The sequence below is a fragment of the Motacilla alba genome, chromosome 22 (genome assembly GCF_015832195.1).
Source record: "Motacilla alba alba isolate MOTALB_02 chromosome 22, Motacilla_alba_V1.0_pri, whole genome shotgun sequence".
NCBI lineage: Eukaryota > Metazoa > Chordata > Aves > Passeriformes > Motacillidae > Motacilla > Motacilla alba.
In genome coordinates this window covers 1,141,466-1,158,768 of record NC_052037.1, presented here as the reverse complement: position 1 = coordinate 1,158,768, position 17,303 = coordinate 1,141,466, and positions in this window count along the sequence as shown.

Below are 17,303 nucleotides of genomic sequence, written 5' to 3'. Positions count from 1 at the left end.
GAATTTGCACAGGGTGGAGAGTTAAGGAAGAGATCAGTTCTAATTGCCCTTATTTTTCCTTCCATTTAAGATATGGGCTCCAACACCACCCACAAACCCTTGATAGCCTGAACCCCACACTCTCATGATAAAGGTTATGGAGGTGCTTAGTCCCATAATAGTATTTTCAGCCCCCGGCAGTCTATTTAGCCAATATTTTTTCTTAAAGACTAATTTTCACCAATTTTTCTCTGTTTCTCCTTTCTCAGCTTTTCCCTTTACATCCATAACTATGGAAAAAATTAAAAAAGCAGGTTTTGGAGTTTGAGAGGATAAATTAATCAGCCTATATTTAAATACCAGTTTCTTAAAATATTTTTGAAGCTTTATAGAAGTTCCTTTATATATTTTTGAAGCTCTGTTATCAGTGGAGTTTTTTGCATAAATCCTGCCCCCCACACACATACACACTCTCCTCCTTCCAAATATCCACCTCTATGCAGATTCGAATTATGGATGCTTTTCATTCAGCTGCTTTCAGAGGAAAAAGCGAGTAAAGGAAAGAGGGGAGGGGGGCAGAGTAAACTTTAATACTCTACAGTAGCACAACCCCCCTGGGCATAAAACAGTGCTCAGGTAGACACATCTGGTGAAATGCATCACACCAAATTAGTATCAAGGGTATTGAGATTCTGAGACGCCTGGCAGACAATTCCCCTTCTAATGCACTGCTTTGGAGCTTGTTGAGGAAACTTGAATCCCAAATCTCCAGTGAAATGAGTGATACTAAACATGCCTGCTCAAATACTGAAAGTGAAGATCAAAGGCGCAGTGTCCAAATTGGCTTTGCAAACAAAGCAAGCCTGGGGATCCCCAGGAGGATGTGGTGCTAATTTTATCAGATCTCCTTGACTCCTTCCTCCCAACAGTTTGTCATTTAAGAGAAATAATAATAATAATAATAATAATGATGAGAATGCATTTCTGGCTGGCTGGCAGGACCCTGGTTGTGAGACAAACAAATCCAGTGTCTCTTAAGGGTGTGCTTTGCAAGGCACCTTAATCAAGTTAAAGTGAAAAATGAGAATATTTCCCTCCGAAATCTCCCTGTGCCTGGGTCCCCAAACCACACATAGACAAACACATGGGGCCATGAATATTTCAGTACAGCTCAGGCCTTCAGATCAATACAGGCAACTCTCAAGTTCTATTGATTTTTCAGAGGTTTGGCTCATAGGGGTGATAAAATATTTCTCAAGTTATGAAACCTGAGCTCGGGAGCTTTTGCTGATGCCTCAGCATTTACCAGACACATCCCTCTCCCCTCCACGAGGATTTATGACTAAGCAATAAGTCTTGGAAAGGTGGGCACTGCCATCCCATAGGGCCCACTTAAGGTCAAAAAGAGGAATCAGGGCGGTCCTTCAGGTCACCAAACTTCTGTTTTCTGAGGTAATCACTTATTCTTTCCCCTCCAAGTCCTTATTCCAAGATTCATTAGGCAGCGAGTGAAATTCCCTTTCAGCGTCCCCTGTAAGCTGTCAGAGAGAAAGGGACACCAAAGCAGACACCAAATAAAGCAACTCCCTGCTGAGGCGAGGGAGTTAATCCTCTCCATATGGGAAGGAAATACACTTAATTATGTATTTATGCATGTCATTGCAGGCTTATATCTTGTTTCACTTTCATCTACAATGATCCAAACCTATTTCAATATAATGAGTAAACATTTCTGGTTTACAATAACAGAAGCACACGGTCACTCACCATTTCCCAAGCATCTCCTTGCAGTTCTGTGCAGTTTTTATTTGTCCTCAAGCAGCACCCAGGGAATGCTGTGCTGGACTGTGGCTGTAAGGTGTTTATAATCACAAAACCCAAAAGAGCTGGCCCAAATAGCTTAAAACTGAGCTGAAAAATCATTTTGGGAGAGAAAAGGGAATCTGTGGATGCTGCTTGCAATATTCCAGTTATTCCCTCCCAAAATGGCTCTATCTGCATAACCAAAAATCACCTTTTTAATCCAGTGGCTTCCCCAGGGTCCAACACAGTCAGCCAGGGACCCTGGTCATTTGCTGGCCCCACCTGGTGTATGTGAATTATGGATCTTAGGTTGCATTTTGGTAGTTCAGGAGGAGAATCCTCTCTGTTTCTTTGTTTAAAGCTGTTCTGATTATTATTAATTTATTAGGGGTTTTTTAACCCAGAAGCACCAAGGAGCTTTAAGGGCCAGGGACACCCTGTGCTCCCTGCTGTCCCTCAGGTGGCAGGACAATGTCCCAAACAGCCCTTGCCAGTTACAGAGAAGGTTTCAGGGGGAATAAATAGCAGAGAAAAGAGACCTGTCCAGATCCACAGGCCAAGGAAAGGGGAGACGCTAAGAGACATTCCTAGCGCTGCAGCCTGCAACTAAAAAAGGCAACAGAAAGGACATTTTCCAAGTGACTCACAAAAAAAAGAGGATTTGTGTGCGTGGGCAAAGACCCACTGGCACAGTAACACTGCCCTGATCTGTGCACGACCTCGAGAGAGCACCTGAATTGCACTGACACTCAGAAAAGCTCATTTAGAGACCCTTCCCCAGGTGCCAGAGCTTGGAACGGGAGTCCAGCTTGCCCAATTCTCTCTTTTCCCCAGTGTGATGGTATTTTATGACTTTCAGGAAGTCAAACACAAAAGAACAAGCCCTTCATTTCACTTCTTCAAACCAAATCTGGCTTTCACCCCCCTTCCTGGCAAAGAGCATGCATCATCCCTCCCATTTAAACACGTTCCAATGGGTTCTGCAGCTCAGCCTGGTGAAACTCTGCTGCTGCGTCCCAGGCTGGCACTTCAAAAATGCAAGTTCACATCATCCCATCCCCATCCAGCCCTCCCCTGGCAGCAATACCTGGGAAGAATCCTCAGTCAGTTAAAACCCACCTCAAAGCCCCACATTGGCCATCTCTAATCAAATTACACTCCTCAAGCTGTTCACTCCCCAAACCCCCTCAAATGCTTTCTAATATTTTTCCCACAACTGGTGTTAAGCTGTAATTGCTCGCTGCATCTTTTTGCCCCTCTTGAATAATTGGTGTTACATTTGCCACTTTATAGTCCTTGGGAATGTGACCTGTCATTATAAAGCTTCTAAAAAATCTCTGTTAACACTTCCCAATTTTCTCTCTTTATTTCCTCCTGCAGCAATGGATGTGCCCTCCTTGAACCAGATACCTGATCTACCTTTGGAGCATAAAAAAACCTTTCAGCAATAATTTTTGCAGTCATTTACGCAGTAACACCTCTAACATGCCTGGGAATAGAGAGTCAGGTCTTTAACGGATGTAAACTGACAGAGCTCCACTGATTTTAATGGTTACCTTGGTTTGCACCACCTGGAGGGTTCACTGAGAATTTCTGCACATTTACAAGCTCAGACAAGCTTATTTCTCATTATGTAAAAGGCTCAGCTTGAATACTGCATAGAAAATCCAACTCAAGTGATAAGAGCAGCTGTTATTAAATAAGAGATTTCCAGACTAAGTGGAGCCTGTATTTCAGGACATGCCTAATGGGAGGTCTATTGAATCTATCAATCTCCTCAGTTATCTCCTTGAACTGGACCCTCAGTTCATAGGTTCAGTGCCTCATCTTCCGAGGTACCAAACCCCCCCCCACTTCCAGCGGGAGATCTGTGGGCTGGGACGTGCAGAAGGTGGGATTTTGACAGCCATGGTCAGGAGGATCCTCATTTGGGTAAGTTACACACAAGATTCCCTTTGGAGAGGAGGGATTTGAATACAGAAAATGTTCTGGAAGGCTGATGTTTCCTAGTGCAATCACAAACTTCTTTAGCCTTTTCCTTCAGCAGGTTCTTGGAGAGTTTCAGCAGTGGCTGGTGCTCTGAACCCATCTCCCCAATCCCTGAATCTCAGCTGGTATTCATGGTGCTCTTACACACACATATAACCTGTTGATATGGCTGGCAGGACCTTTGCACACGTACTCTCCAAGCCCCAGTGTCCAAGACTACTTAAATATAAAACATTTAAAGCACATCTCTTGACCAATGATTGCCCAAACCCTTTCTAAAGTGGGGGGAATTCCTCAGCAATCCTGGGCTTGTCCAGTCCTCCTTCCCTGAATGTTCCAGCCCAGCCTCACGCCCCGTTTGCCAGCTCTGGGAAGGGGGAAGGCAGCTGGGTCTGGCATTGTTGCTCCAGCTCCACAGTAGGTTGACCCCCTGGCCTCTTCCAGCAATCCCTAATTCCCGTTGTTACACGATTCCTAATGGCACTTCTTTGGCGCTGGATAGGGCAGAGGTCAAGGTCTGGAATGTCACCAGATCTGCTACTTAACAGGGACAGACAATTGGGGGATTGTCTGGGTGAGGGAGCTCCGGGCTGGGTGTGATAAGCTGCCATCAGCCCTGGGAGGTGATAAGAACAAGCTGCCGAGCCACTGGGCTTCCCTTTCCAGCCTCCTCCTTCCTTTCTGGCATCTCTGGAGTTCCCCCTGCCCTGTGCTGCTCCCCGCGCCAGCTGAGGGCATCCAGCTGCACACAGAGCCCTTCCCCACTCTGCAGCTGGAGGACTGGCGTTGGGCCATTTGCAGACATTATTTATACTTACTAAAATGTTATTTATACAAACACAGAACTCCTAATCCTAAACTAGCATCCATACCCTGATAGACACCCGCACCCCACAACCCTTTGCAGAAAGAGCTGAAACTGTATTCCCAAAGCCCAAAAAGCACATTAAGCCACTGAGTCACTGCATTTTAAATAACAAAACTAACCCAAAATAACCAGGCAAACCATTATTCCCAAGCATTTCATGCTATTTGTCACATCTAAATTATATGTTTAAGATGACCAAATCCCATTTATTCCTGGTTGGAGGTAGGGAATAAATATCACCCTATGTTTTTTTTACTGCAAAATACTGATAATGACATTACAGTTCTCCAACATCTCCTATTCCAATGATGTCCCAGAATTTTATTGTGGCCCTGGTTCACCAAAAAAAATGTAATCACAGAATTAAAATCCCATTTACTCCAGCAGAATGTACTCAAGTGCTTTGCTGAACTGGGGGACTAAACTATTAAAATTTACATGCCCACAAGGCAGGAATTATCTATCCTGGTTCACAGAGGAGAGGAAATGAGGCTTGCAGAGAAACTCCCTCAGACCTACACTCGGTGATTCAAGGTATATCCAAATCAAACACAGGGATGCACGAGGATCCAAAAACAACAGGCTGGAGGCAGAGCCTGCTTTAAAGAGCTTGATGTGCTCATCCCTGAGCCACAGAGACCAGACTGGAGTGGAGAAGAAACAAGGCCATGTGGGAGGGGTGAGTCCATGGGCACTGAATATGAACAGTCTGGAGAAATTACATTAATTGCTCTTTTCCCTCAGAACGGGCACCAAGTTTTTGCTTTAGACCTGGCAAAGCAACACTGACTCAACATCTGAAAGCCAAATCTTGCCTCTGGGTTCACAGAAGGATTTATGGAAATCTGAGCTTTTTCGAGCTCTAGAGCCAGCAGGAAAAGCCCCATGGATGTGTGTCTTACCCAGAGCTGTTTTACAGGACCTTCTCAAGCAACACACAATGTCCTGGGAATCCTTCCCTCCACTTTCTGAGTGGGTCTTGGGAAGAAATGCATCTCCTGGGGATCCTCCTCCTGTTTGACACTGAATCCACCCACTGGTGGAGGGAGGGACTTTTCAGCCTCTGTGCTCCATGGGTACAACCCCTAACCCTCGCAGTTCCCTCCCTCGCCATCCCTTCTCCCTGCCCTGCTTTAGGGAGCTCCCACTGACCTGGGACAGGGCAGCTAACTCCACACAAAGCAAACATTGGGCAAGGGCAAATTCTCTCTTACATGAGCCCAAGTGACGAGAACATCCAGGACATGTTTCATTTACATTCCTCAAATAAGGCACTCGGGGCTTTGGGGGTCTTGTGGGTTCGGGCTTTTTATTTCTTTTTGTTTCAAACCAACTTTTGTTGGATGAGTTTGTCTGAAAATTTATTGTAAAGCCCTGAACAAGTTCTGCTGAGCAAAAGCAGGCCTGCATTTATTATTCTCAAGCTTCCAAGGCACCTTCCTGTACCATAAATGCACCGTCATAGAGCGTTGAGGGAAAAAAAGGAGGGAAATGAATCAGGGCTGGTCATATCCCAACTATTAAATGTAAAACTTCTGTTTGTGAGCCTCAGAGGCTTCTTAAAGTGTGGGGAACGTCATCAGTCTGACCGTGCTGGGGGCTGTGGGTTGTTTAAAGCTTGCTGTAGCACAGTTTCTTTGAGGTTCAGACTCACTAAAGCCCTGCCTCATGTGAAGTGAGAGGTTCTATAAAAACTGGGAAAGAATGGCTCACTTGGAAAACATCTGTTCAAATGTTCTTTGTCATCTAAACCAGTGACAGACTCAGATCCAGAGGAGTTCAACCACTACAAATGAAAGGGTTGCTAAGGAGAGAGAGAATGGAGAATGGAAGTTGTTGTACACCAGCTACAGCTCTGTCTGGCTCAAATTCTGGAAGAATTTCTTCACAAAAAAAGGTTGTTAAACATTGGAATGAGCTGCCCAGGGAGGTTTGGAGTCCCCATCCCTGGAAGTGTCCAAGGAAGGCCTGGAGGTGGAACTCAGTGCTCTGGGCTGGGGACAACGTGGGAATCAGGCACAGATTGATGACCTTGGAGGGCTTTTCCAACCTCATTTTTTTTCATGACTCTCTAAAATTAGTCTGGGAGTCAAAACACCATGTCAGAGTCTGCCCTTCCTTTCCTGAAATGCTTGATGCAATAGGAACCTACTCCATGATAATTTCCATTGCATTATAAACAATAAAAAAATGAGTGTTTGTGCAGCCTGGGCAGAATTGAGAACTACACTGGGTACAAACCTTCAGCTTCTCTTGCTGCTTCTGTGCTGGCTGTTAAATCAGCTGCCACTGGCACTAGTCTCCTGCAGAAGGAGGCTCTTCCTCCTCCCTGCATATAATTTGACCCTCAGGGCATCAGAGCTTTCTCCTCTGCAGCTCTTGCCCATCAATGCATCTCTTTCCCCCTTCAACTCATTCACACTCTCTTCTAAACGCAGCTGGAAGCATCTCTTTTCCCCCTTGCCCATGACTCTTAATTTCTCTCTCCCTTGGCAGTTATTTAACTCATTAACTGAATTAATTTTAACCCTAAAGCACTTTGGGTGAATAGATTTCATGAAAGATCTGATGCAAAATGAAGTCTTGAGGGCCTTTTTTGGCACTGTAGGTGCACAAAGGAGCCTCAGTGTGCCTGAGAAGCAAACCCTTATTTCCCAATTTCTATGTGGAGTTGAATCTCAGAGCAACTCCCAGATTCCATTTAGTGACAAAGTGGCTCTTTGATTGATAAAAGTCCCATGCCTCTGATGCAGACTAAATAGCCAAGCATCCTGAACAGTGGAAAAATTATTCTTGGATCGGTATGAAATTAGGTTTACCATAATTTTCCCACATATGCTCCTTAGAAAAATTACTTTTCATTTAAAAATGCTGTTTTATTAGGAAATATTAAAAGCAGAGAAGACTCCAACACGGTGGTTTTGCCTTTTGCTCTGAGAGGTGGCTGTTTGGCAGGGAGAAACCCCAGAAAGTCAACAGAGGAACAGCATGGAAGTTGCTCTACAGATTATTTATTTTGCTTAGGTGCACTGGTGGCTTTGAAAAGCAGTTTAGTTTCTCTTTCAGGTCAATAACGCTTTTGTTCACCAAAATTGTGCTGGAGACAAGAGTCTACCAACAGGAGGTATTGACTGGAGGCTGCCAGCACCCTAAAAGGAGCATTTTCAGCTGGCTGGGCAGGAGTGGTTGCTGAGGCTACAGTTTTCCACCTAAATGCTGGGATGAGGAAGAAGGGAGCCTGCCTGAGTGTGACGAGAAGGAAAGGGAGTGATGGCTGCTCAGCACCGTTCCCACAGACGCTGCACTCGTTCCATGGGCAGGAACACAGGTCCCGGCCAGGAGCCCGCAGCTCGCGGCTGCCTTGGAGAGCTGACAGGACAGGCAGCATGGGCCCTCCTGGGATCTCCAGCAGACTGGGTTTGTGGGTGCAGGAACCAGCTACAGAGCCAAAGCAGGCCCAGGCACAAAGACAGAGCGTAGGCTGAGGGCACAGGGTTTTACTGGGGGTATGAGGGCAGAGCTGAGGGTCAGGGTCCAAGGCACGTGGGGGGAAATGGTGCAAAGGAGGGGTTAAGGGTCAGGTCAGCTAACAGGGAAACGGGCAGAGGAATGCAGCAAACCAAGGCCAGTGGAGGGACAGAGAGAGGAGAACGTTCCAGGGACTGACCAAACATGGGCAAGAGGGGTTGAACTGGGGTAATTGAGCCAACGGGCCAATGGGGTATCATAATTTTCATATTTATTCATAATTTATCATAAATAAGCGTGTGCCTACAAAGAGGTACAGGAGAAGCAAGTTTCTCATCCTAACCTAAAGTCTATTCTTCTTAACTGGGACCAGTCTTCCACAGCTGGGTGATTGAGACTCTGATGGTAGACTCCTGGGTCTCCACGCTGACAGACAACTTCATGGGATTCAGGCCAGGTGAACTCAGATATATCCACAAATTTATACATTCTCATATCATTGCCTATATTTTAAAATGATGGTTGCTGTCTCCCCTGCTCTTTGGGACTGAGAAACTCGTTATAGTCAGACCATCCTTCCCAGAAGCAGCCAATTTTCCCTGCAGTTTACACTGTTCAGGTCTATCACAAATCTCAGCTTTAAAGAGCATTTCTTCACCAGTAAAACAATTAGAGAACAACAGAACTAAGCGTGGCTCATAAAATCACCTTCTGTTTCCCATCTCTGCCACTTACTCACTGAATCACCTCAAGCAAATCACCTCCCATATCCTTTTTTATTTCCCAACCCTTCACTGCTCAGACCAGCAGCTACTTGGGACAGGGACGCTGGATGTGAGAGGTGAGCAGGTCACGATGGCTCTGCAGCTGAACAATGTTCCCATAAAAACACAAATACACAAAGTGACTGGAATGTGTCCCATCCCTATGGGTGCCCAAGGCCAGGATGGCCAGGGCTTGGAGCAACGTGGAATAGTGGAAGGTGATCCTGCCTGTGGCAAGGAGTGCCACAGCAAGTGGTCTCTTCAATCTAAATAATTCCATGATTTATGATATAAACATTGGGAAAATAAAGTCCTGGTTGGCTGCTATCCTGTTATCCTGAAAGGAAAATCAGCACCTATTTGAAGATCAGTCTGGAACACAAATGCTTCAACCTATTTTTTATTGTAACATATTTATTTCAGTGTGTTTGAAAGCTTCATCAGCTTCTGCAGCAGGACCAAATTTCCAGGAAAAGGGATAAAAGTAGCAGGAGCACACTGCTGATGGACTTGGAAAAAGGAGGGGAAAAGGAGGAGCAGGGGAGAAAAAAAGAACTTGTCTGCAACTGCTGCTATTTTCTCCCTCACAGCCTCTCACACACTTTAATCACAGGCATGGAAGACCCTGCTCTGATCCTCTCAGCACAGGTGACCTCGCAGCTCTTTCCTCACCTGTAATTCCTGGATTTCAGCTCATTTCAGAGACTGCTGTAAAACGACCCCTGGGCAGAGCTCAGAGCCAAAGAGGAGCCCCTGCACCACGGGCACGTCCCTCTGTCCCCGAGACACGGAGTAAATTGACCCCAAACCCAGCCCTGGAGCTGCGGTTGGTTTTCCCTGGAAGCAGAAAATAAGGAGCGGGGCCGAGGAGCTGAGCCAGAGTAATTTGGGCAGTTATTCTTTGCCTGAAAGGTGATCCTGAACTTTTATCCCCTTCTCGTTAGTGGCATCATTCAATCAGGACGACTCAGCCTCAGAGTGAAGGGATTGCAGCCACCCAGGGAATTCCTCATTCCAGCCAGGAAATGTGGGGTTTGTTAGTTCAAACAGCATCTCTAGGAAGCTGGTAAACAACAGCTGAGATGATGAAAGATCACATCAGCTCCTTGCTTTGAAGTAAAAGATATTAAAACCTCGAGTGCAGGAGTTCTTATTCTAGCTTAGCCCCCCCTGCCTGCTGATCCCCAAGAACCTGGCATGGCTCTGGCTGCTGCATAATGAGCTGGATAATAAAAATCCTTAAAAATATCAACAAGACACTTGGAAGTGACATGAAAAAGCGAGGGAGGCCTATTTCTGGTGATGCTGCCATTAAAGGCAATTTGTTACTCAATTCCTGGAATGAAATCAAACATCCTTCCAGGCCCAGAGTGACATTTCCAGTCTCAGAAATTTAGGATGTGTCATCACCTGGATGGGCACATTATGGGTATTCAGAGGCAGAGCCATCAGCGTCATTTGTACACAGAGTCAGCATCAAGAACAAGGACATGGGGTCACATTTTAACAGACTCGTGAGCCACTGAGCTGTGAATTCTCCCATTTGCAAAGTCAGGTGGATTTTTGTTATTAATTATGAAGGGACAAAAACAAGTTTAGGAGCCTCTGCAGGACTGCTCGTCAATGCCTACAATGGACTTGATGACCCTGTGGGTCCCCTCCAGGTCAGCTTGTTCTGGGATTCCCTGCAGCTGCTGCAAAAGCCATGGACACAGTTCTCCTGGAAGTTCTTTCCAGCTCCCTGGAGAGACTCCCACCACCCGAGATCCAGAGAACACATCCCTGTCAGCCCACTCCAACCACACCAGATCTCCTCACACACTCCCTACCCAACATCTGCTTTTCCCACCTCTCCTGAATCCCCTCAGCCTCTGGTTCTGTGCTCCCCTTCTCTTCCCCTGCCACCAACCTCTCCACCTCGATTTTTCCTCTGAGCTAATTGATCCCATCATGTTTTCTACCCTTGGAAGAAATGGCATCTCCAGAATCCAGTGGAGAGAGCACTGGCCTGGGATGGTGGAGGCCCCTTCATTCCAGGTGGAATTCCAGTGGTGCTGCAGTGCAGTCATTTCCCTCTCTCAGCCACTCTGCTGCAAAACAAGGAGAACAATTTACATCTTCATTTGCAAAGTGCTTTGACATCTCAAAATGAAAAGAGCCAAACAGCAAGAATGAATAATAGATGAGAGCTACAGGACAAGAGATAGACTTACTCCTGGTCCTAACATGCCAAGTGCAATATTTTTATCTATGTAAATATTTTTCCACAATAAATTATTGTTAGTAACCACTTTTCCTCTGGTTGGTTTGTTTGTTTGTTGGTTTTGGTTTTTGTTTTTGTTTGTTTGGCTGTGGTTTTTTGGTTAGGTTTTTTTAGGTGGTTTTTGTTGGTTTGTTTCTTCATTTTCTTGTTTTGGAAGCCTTGAGTGTTCAAAATTGCCTGTTTAGGGAGACTTCTGATAAATATAACCCTGATGATGTGCAGTCTCTTTCTAGTGCTGCTGTACATCCTCTTGTTCCCCAGAAAAGGACCCTAAATTGTGTATTTAATACATATCCAGGCATCATTACAAGGGTGGAATAAGCACATAAAGTCAAATTCAAACTGCTCATGTTTCTATGTCAGGAGATGCCTGAAAGCTGAAATACTCAGAGGCATTTTGCCACTTGATTTGTTTGATTGGATACCCTTCAGCACATTAAAATACATTTATTTAGGATGCCATGAAGCTTATAGAGAAACACAAAGCGCTTTAGGGTTCAGCACATCCAAATTCTGCAGAAAACAAACATCTCAGGCCCTGACCCCACAATGAACCCCACAGCAGCAGCTCTGGCTCCTCAGCAGAGCCGGGCTTGTGACTCTAAAATTAACTGCTGTTCCTAAATGAAGGAGGGATAAAGGGTGTGGATGAAGGGCTGGACAAGGCTTGGAGCAACCTGGGGTAGTGGGAGGCGTCCCAGCCCATGGCAGGGGGTGGCACGGGGTGGGATTTAAGGTGCGTTCCAAGCCAAGCCATTCCATGATTCTGTAATTCTGTGGAAAGATGTTCCAGAGGCTCCATACTGCCATTATTCCTGCTGGTTTTCTAGGGAACATTGTGAGGACAGGCTGCAGGACCCTCAGTAGGAAGTCAGGATGGATGGGAGCTGCAGCCAGCAGCCCCTGCTCCCCTTCCCCTGGGTCCCCTCCCTCCGAGGAGGCCCCAAACCACCCCAAGTGCCTGAGCACGGACAGGAGGCCAGCCTGGCAGCAGGTGATGGGTTATTAATTACTGGTGGTGCACTCCACAGCCTCCCCTCAGTTCCCACTCCAGGGTGCAAAATGAGGCATTTTCCCTGCTCCAACCGGGGCCTGCAGCAAAAGGCTGAGCACCAGCAGGGCCAGGGTTTGCCTCTTAGTGCAGAGCACGTGCTCCAGGGGCTGGTGCTGGGAAAACGGCTCAGCTCGGGATAATCCTGACCCAAACACTGCTGTTGTTCTCGGAGATTTCTCCTTTTTCCAGCACTGGATCTGATTCCATCAGCCTCAGAATGTAGGGTGTGAAAACAAATCTGTTCAAGTTCCTTCTGTCTGATTGCAAGACTTAGCACGTCTGCAGAATGAGCAGGGAGAGCAACACACACTCTGCAAATGAATTAATTAGACCTCAGGAAGAATGCGTGGGCTTGGAGGAGAGTCTGAGCGAGCAGTTTGCAAAGTAATAATGGGTGAAAAAAATGAAATTGCATTCCCCAGCACCCTGAACAGGACAGATCAAAACAGCCAGGGCAGAGACAAGGGTGCTGGACGATGCTCTGGTCCCCAGGAATCTCTTTGAAATTATTGTGGGCTGTCAGAACATGCTGGGCTTCAGTCACCCCCTTCCCCAACCCAAAGGTATTTGCCTGCATTATGGGGCTGCAAGTAATGCCATAAAATAAAATCCAGTTTCATTTGACTCCTGTTGCTCTGTACACCAGGGCTGCCTGCTTTACAAGTCTACCAGAGTGAAATAAAAAGTAAGACTTCCTGCATGTCTGCTCCACTTCTCAAGGTTATGAGGCACAGAAAAAAAAAAAATCAGTTATTGCTTTACATATAAATGTGAAAACAATTTTAGAACTCCCTGGCCCTGTATCAACATTCATGTGCCTTTTACCAGCTCTGAACTGGGTATTATCCCAACTTTAGAGCAATGATAAAGGAATGGCTCTGCTCCACAGCTCTAGGTCAACCTGTTTACATCCAAATATTTGCAGAATTCCTCTTTTTCTCCTGGAGGTGTTGCTGGGGATGCCGAGGGCTCTGCAGTTTGTTTCATCTGGTGAGGGGTAACAACATAAAAACCTGAGACCATCTCCCTTGGCCATGATCCACCCCAAAGCTGTGGAGAGGAGCAGGAGGAGGAATCCAACACATGAATTACAGCATCCACAAGTGTGGCCACAACATCAGTGTGTGGTGCTGTTATGGTTTATATTAATGCAGAAAGTACAGTACAGAAAGAGGAAGAAGCTCAGCTGTGTATATTTCATTAAATCCATCATGAAAAGCCAAATTCTGTGTGGCCCAAAGGCTGGAAAACTTGCCCCAAAAGAACTGGATGGGTTTGAACCCCAATACAATGTTATTATTTCAGAGCTGATCTAGCCACACAAACCAGCCCCACGTTCTGCTGCATCCATCAGCAACAGAGCAATGCTCCACCAAGGAAAAGAGAAAATCAATACTATGCAATTAAAAATATTTCTTCTAAGTAGCAGCAACCTGTCTTTTCCTTTGGCAAAGACAGCCAAAAGCTTGTACAGTACAAACACAACAGAAGTAAAGCGAGTGGACATTCTCCTTCAGCTTTCATAAGCAAACCCCAGGGAGCTGAGTGCCACTTGAGGGAGAAACAAAGCACTTACCTCAGTGTAATGCAGTGCCAGAAACCATTAAAAATAAAAACCCACCAGCATCCAGCAGCTCAGACACTGCAGCTCCTTCCCCTGCACTCCAGCTCCTGCTCTGGGAGCTCCAGTTAAAACACCCCAGTTCAGTTAGAGCTCTTGGAAAGAGGATCAAAATTCAGAAGTTCTGTTAATGAATGCATTGGCCAATGCAGGACCAAAGGCAGGGCAGGATTCTGGCTGCGGGGAAGTCCTGGTAGCCGGATCTGCTGTTTTGTGGCCAGGCCTTGTGCAAACCCACTGTTACTGTTTGGGATCTGCAAAATTCCTCCCGCGGGCTCAGGAGCTGGTGGGGTGATGTGCTGGATTTTAAGGGCAGCAGTGCTATCATTTAACTCCCTCTCCTGTGGAGCACAGGCCGGAGAATTCTCCCAACACCCTGAGCTCACCAGCTCCTGCTGCTTTCCAAAAAGCCACTCAGTCAGTGGAGAAGGGGAAAGACTGAGATTCCATCACAGTTGTTGTCCCAGGGGCAAAGGCTAAGATTAAATATGAGACAAACTAAACTTCAGCCAAAATAATTCTGTCCAAAAAACGGATTTTTTTTTCCCTCTGCTCTCTCTGCCCCTACAACATTTCCAAAAAAATCCTCCTGAGCCAACTATACTTTTTCAGGTTAAAAGAAGTGAGGAATTAGAAAGCCGAAAATGGGATATATGTGGAACAAAAATGTATGAGATATTTGTAATAAGTCTGATGATCTTCTGTCCTTTTACACTGGGCTCTCATTTCTAAAGGGACAAATCCCAGATCCTACCCCATGAGTATGGCAGTGTCCTCCTGTCTCTGCATATGGCTTCTTAAAGGTGCTGAGAAGGAATTTTCAGTGCCACCAGTAATATTTACACACACTCAAGTTATTTCCTTCCCCATCCTCACCTCTCTCATTATTTAACTCTTCTACTCATTATGTCATCTCTAAAATTAAAAAAAAAAAAAAAAAAGCACCGTGACAATTTAAGTGTCTGATCCAAAGGCAAGGAAGGGTTTCCCTGAAGGTGTCTTTAGTCCTGTGGAGTCACCAGCACAGGATTTAACAGTTGTTGTGTAAAGCTCAGGAGGGGCAGATGCTAAACCCCCCATTTTGAGGAGATCAGAAACCATGGGAAATGGGGAGTGTTTCATTCCTAAAGAAAGCAAAAGATCAACAGCAAAACCAAGGTGGACTTGGACCTGAGCCACTGGGAGCCAAAGAACCCGGCCTGAACCCTGCCCAGGATGTTTAAGGCTCTGATTTAGTGCTCAATGAAATCAATTATTGATTTCCACAGGAACTGGAAGACGTCTTCTGTGAGTTGCCCAAAGGGACACAGGAAGTTTATGGCAGAGCTGAGAATCAGCCCAGCTCCCCAGACCTCCCATGTAACCATATGTCCATGTGTCCTTTCAGATTCCCCTGTCTGATTTTCAGAAGCCATTTCCCCCCAGCTCTGCCCCTCTGCTCTGCTGGGAGGGAGGAGATGGCACTTTCCCTCTCCCAGCCGCGCTCTGTCAGCTCCCTCTGCCACTTGGGATGTGCTGTCGCTTCCATGGAAACAGAATCATGAATCTTTTTCCCAGGAAATGCCTCCAAACTGCCTTCATTTTGTTTTGTTGTTCTTTCTAGACAAGTCTGCTGCATGTGCACACTGAGGCTGTAGGACTTCTGCTGGTATTTAATGCAGAAATGTCCTTTTGGGGAACCAAACTGGGTGCAACATTAATTTAAGTGGAAAATATCCTCTTTTTTCCAAGGATATCCTCTTTTTTCCTCTCTTCTGCCTGGGGCTCCTTTGCCAACATTGGCCTTGCAGTTTGGATGGCACATGGGTATTAAAATATTCACTGATTTCCCTGCATCTGTCATGGTCAAGAGAAAAGAGAATCGCAGAATTATGGAATATCCTGAGCTGGAAGGGACCCATGGCATCACTGATCCTGCCCAGACCCCCCAACAATCCCACCCTGGGCATCCCTGGAGCGGTGTCCAAACTCTCCTGGAGCTCTGGCAGCCTCGGGGCCGTGCCCATTCCCTGGGGAGCCTGGGCAGGGCCAGCAGCCTCTGGGGCAATCCCGAGGATCTCTCCCACAGCAGGTCCGGGTACAAGCCTGTAGTTCACCCTCACCTCTCCTATCAACGTGAGGATGATTTTCCGTGACCTTGTTAAGTGCTGGGGGCTAGGACTGGAAGGATGTGGAGCTGCTGGAGGAGTCCAGAAGTGGAACCAAGGACAGGGAGCGCCTGAATGTAAGAAGTGCTCCTTGTTTGGGAAGCATCCAGAAGTTGCAAGTTAATCCTAGAAAGAGGAGCATGGATTGAGCAGAATTTCAAAACTCAGTGTGATACAAGTGCTCAGGAGAGCAGACTCCTGGTCTGAAACAATTACACAAAATGTTCATGGGATCCTGGAATCCTGGAATGGTTTGGGTTGGGAAGGGACCTTAAAGCTCATCTCATTCCACCCCCTGCCATGGGCAGGGACACCTTCCACTATCCCAGGGTGCTCCAACCTGGCCTTGGACACTTCCAGGGATCCAGGGGCAGCCACAGCTGCTCTGGGAATTCCATCCCCGAGAATTCCATCCCTGGGAATTCCATCCTTCCTTCCCCTCACACCCTCACGGGGAAGAATTTCTTCCCAATATCTCATCTAACTCTGCTCTCTGGCAGTGGGAAGCCATTCCCCCTTGTCCTGGCTCTTCAGGCCCTTGGAAAAATTCTCTCTCCATCTTTCCTGTTGGCTCCTTCATGTCCTGGAATGCCACAATTAGGCCACCCCAAAGCTTCTCTTCTCCGGACTGAGCATTCCCAAATCCCTGAGCATTTCCTCCCTGCAGAGCTGCTCCATCCCTCTGACCATCCTCCACTCCTTGGAGGAAAGAGAAACCAGGATGAGGACAGGAGTGACTGAGATGACCCAAACCCCTGTGGGAGAAGTTTTTGGAGCCAACTCAACTCTGAGAAAGGTTGAACTGCTGGAATCATGGAATTGTTAATGTTGGAAAAGACCTCTAAGACCATCAAATCCAACTTTAAACCCAACACCACCACATTCGCCGCTAAACCACATCTTCCAGTGCCACATCCCCAAATTTTTTTACCACTTCCAGGGAAAGAGAAGTTGTAGGAACAGCGGAAACTTTGCATTCTCATGTCCTTGGACCAACTTGCCACACACAACAAATGATTTTGGCTGCCAAGGAGAATTCTCCCTCTGCTCAATCTGCAATGCCAAGCAATCCACAGAAACCACAGTGTTGGTTTCATGTCTCACAACAGCCTGGGGGAAACTTTATTCCTTTATTTTTTTCTAATTCCATTCCCAGCTCTTCCTATTTCCCCTCCGTCTTGCAAACAATTAATTATAACGCTACACCTAAATTATAAATTACCAACTTTGGGGGGCACAAAAAAAAAAAAAAAAAAAGACTTTAAAATTCTGAAAGGCTGAGATGTCAAGACTGGGAGAAGCAGCTGTTTTGGAAATGTTGCCTTTTTTTTGTTCCGAATGCTATTT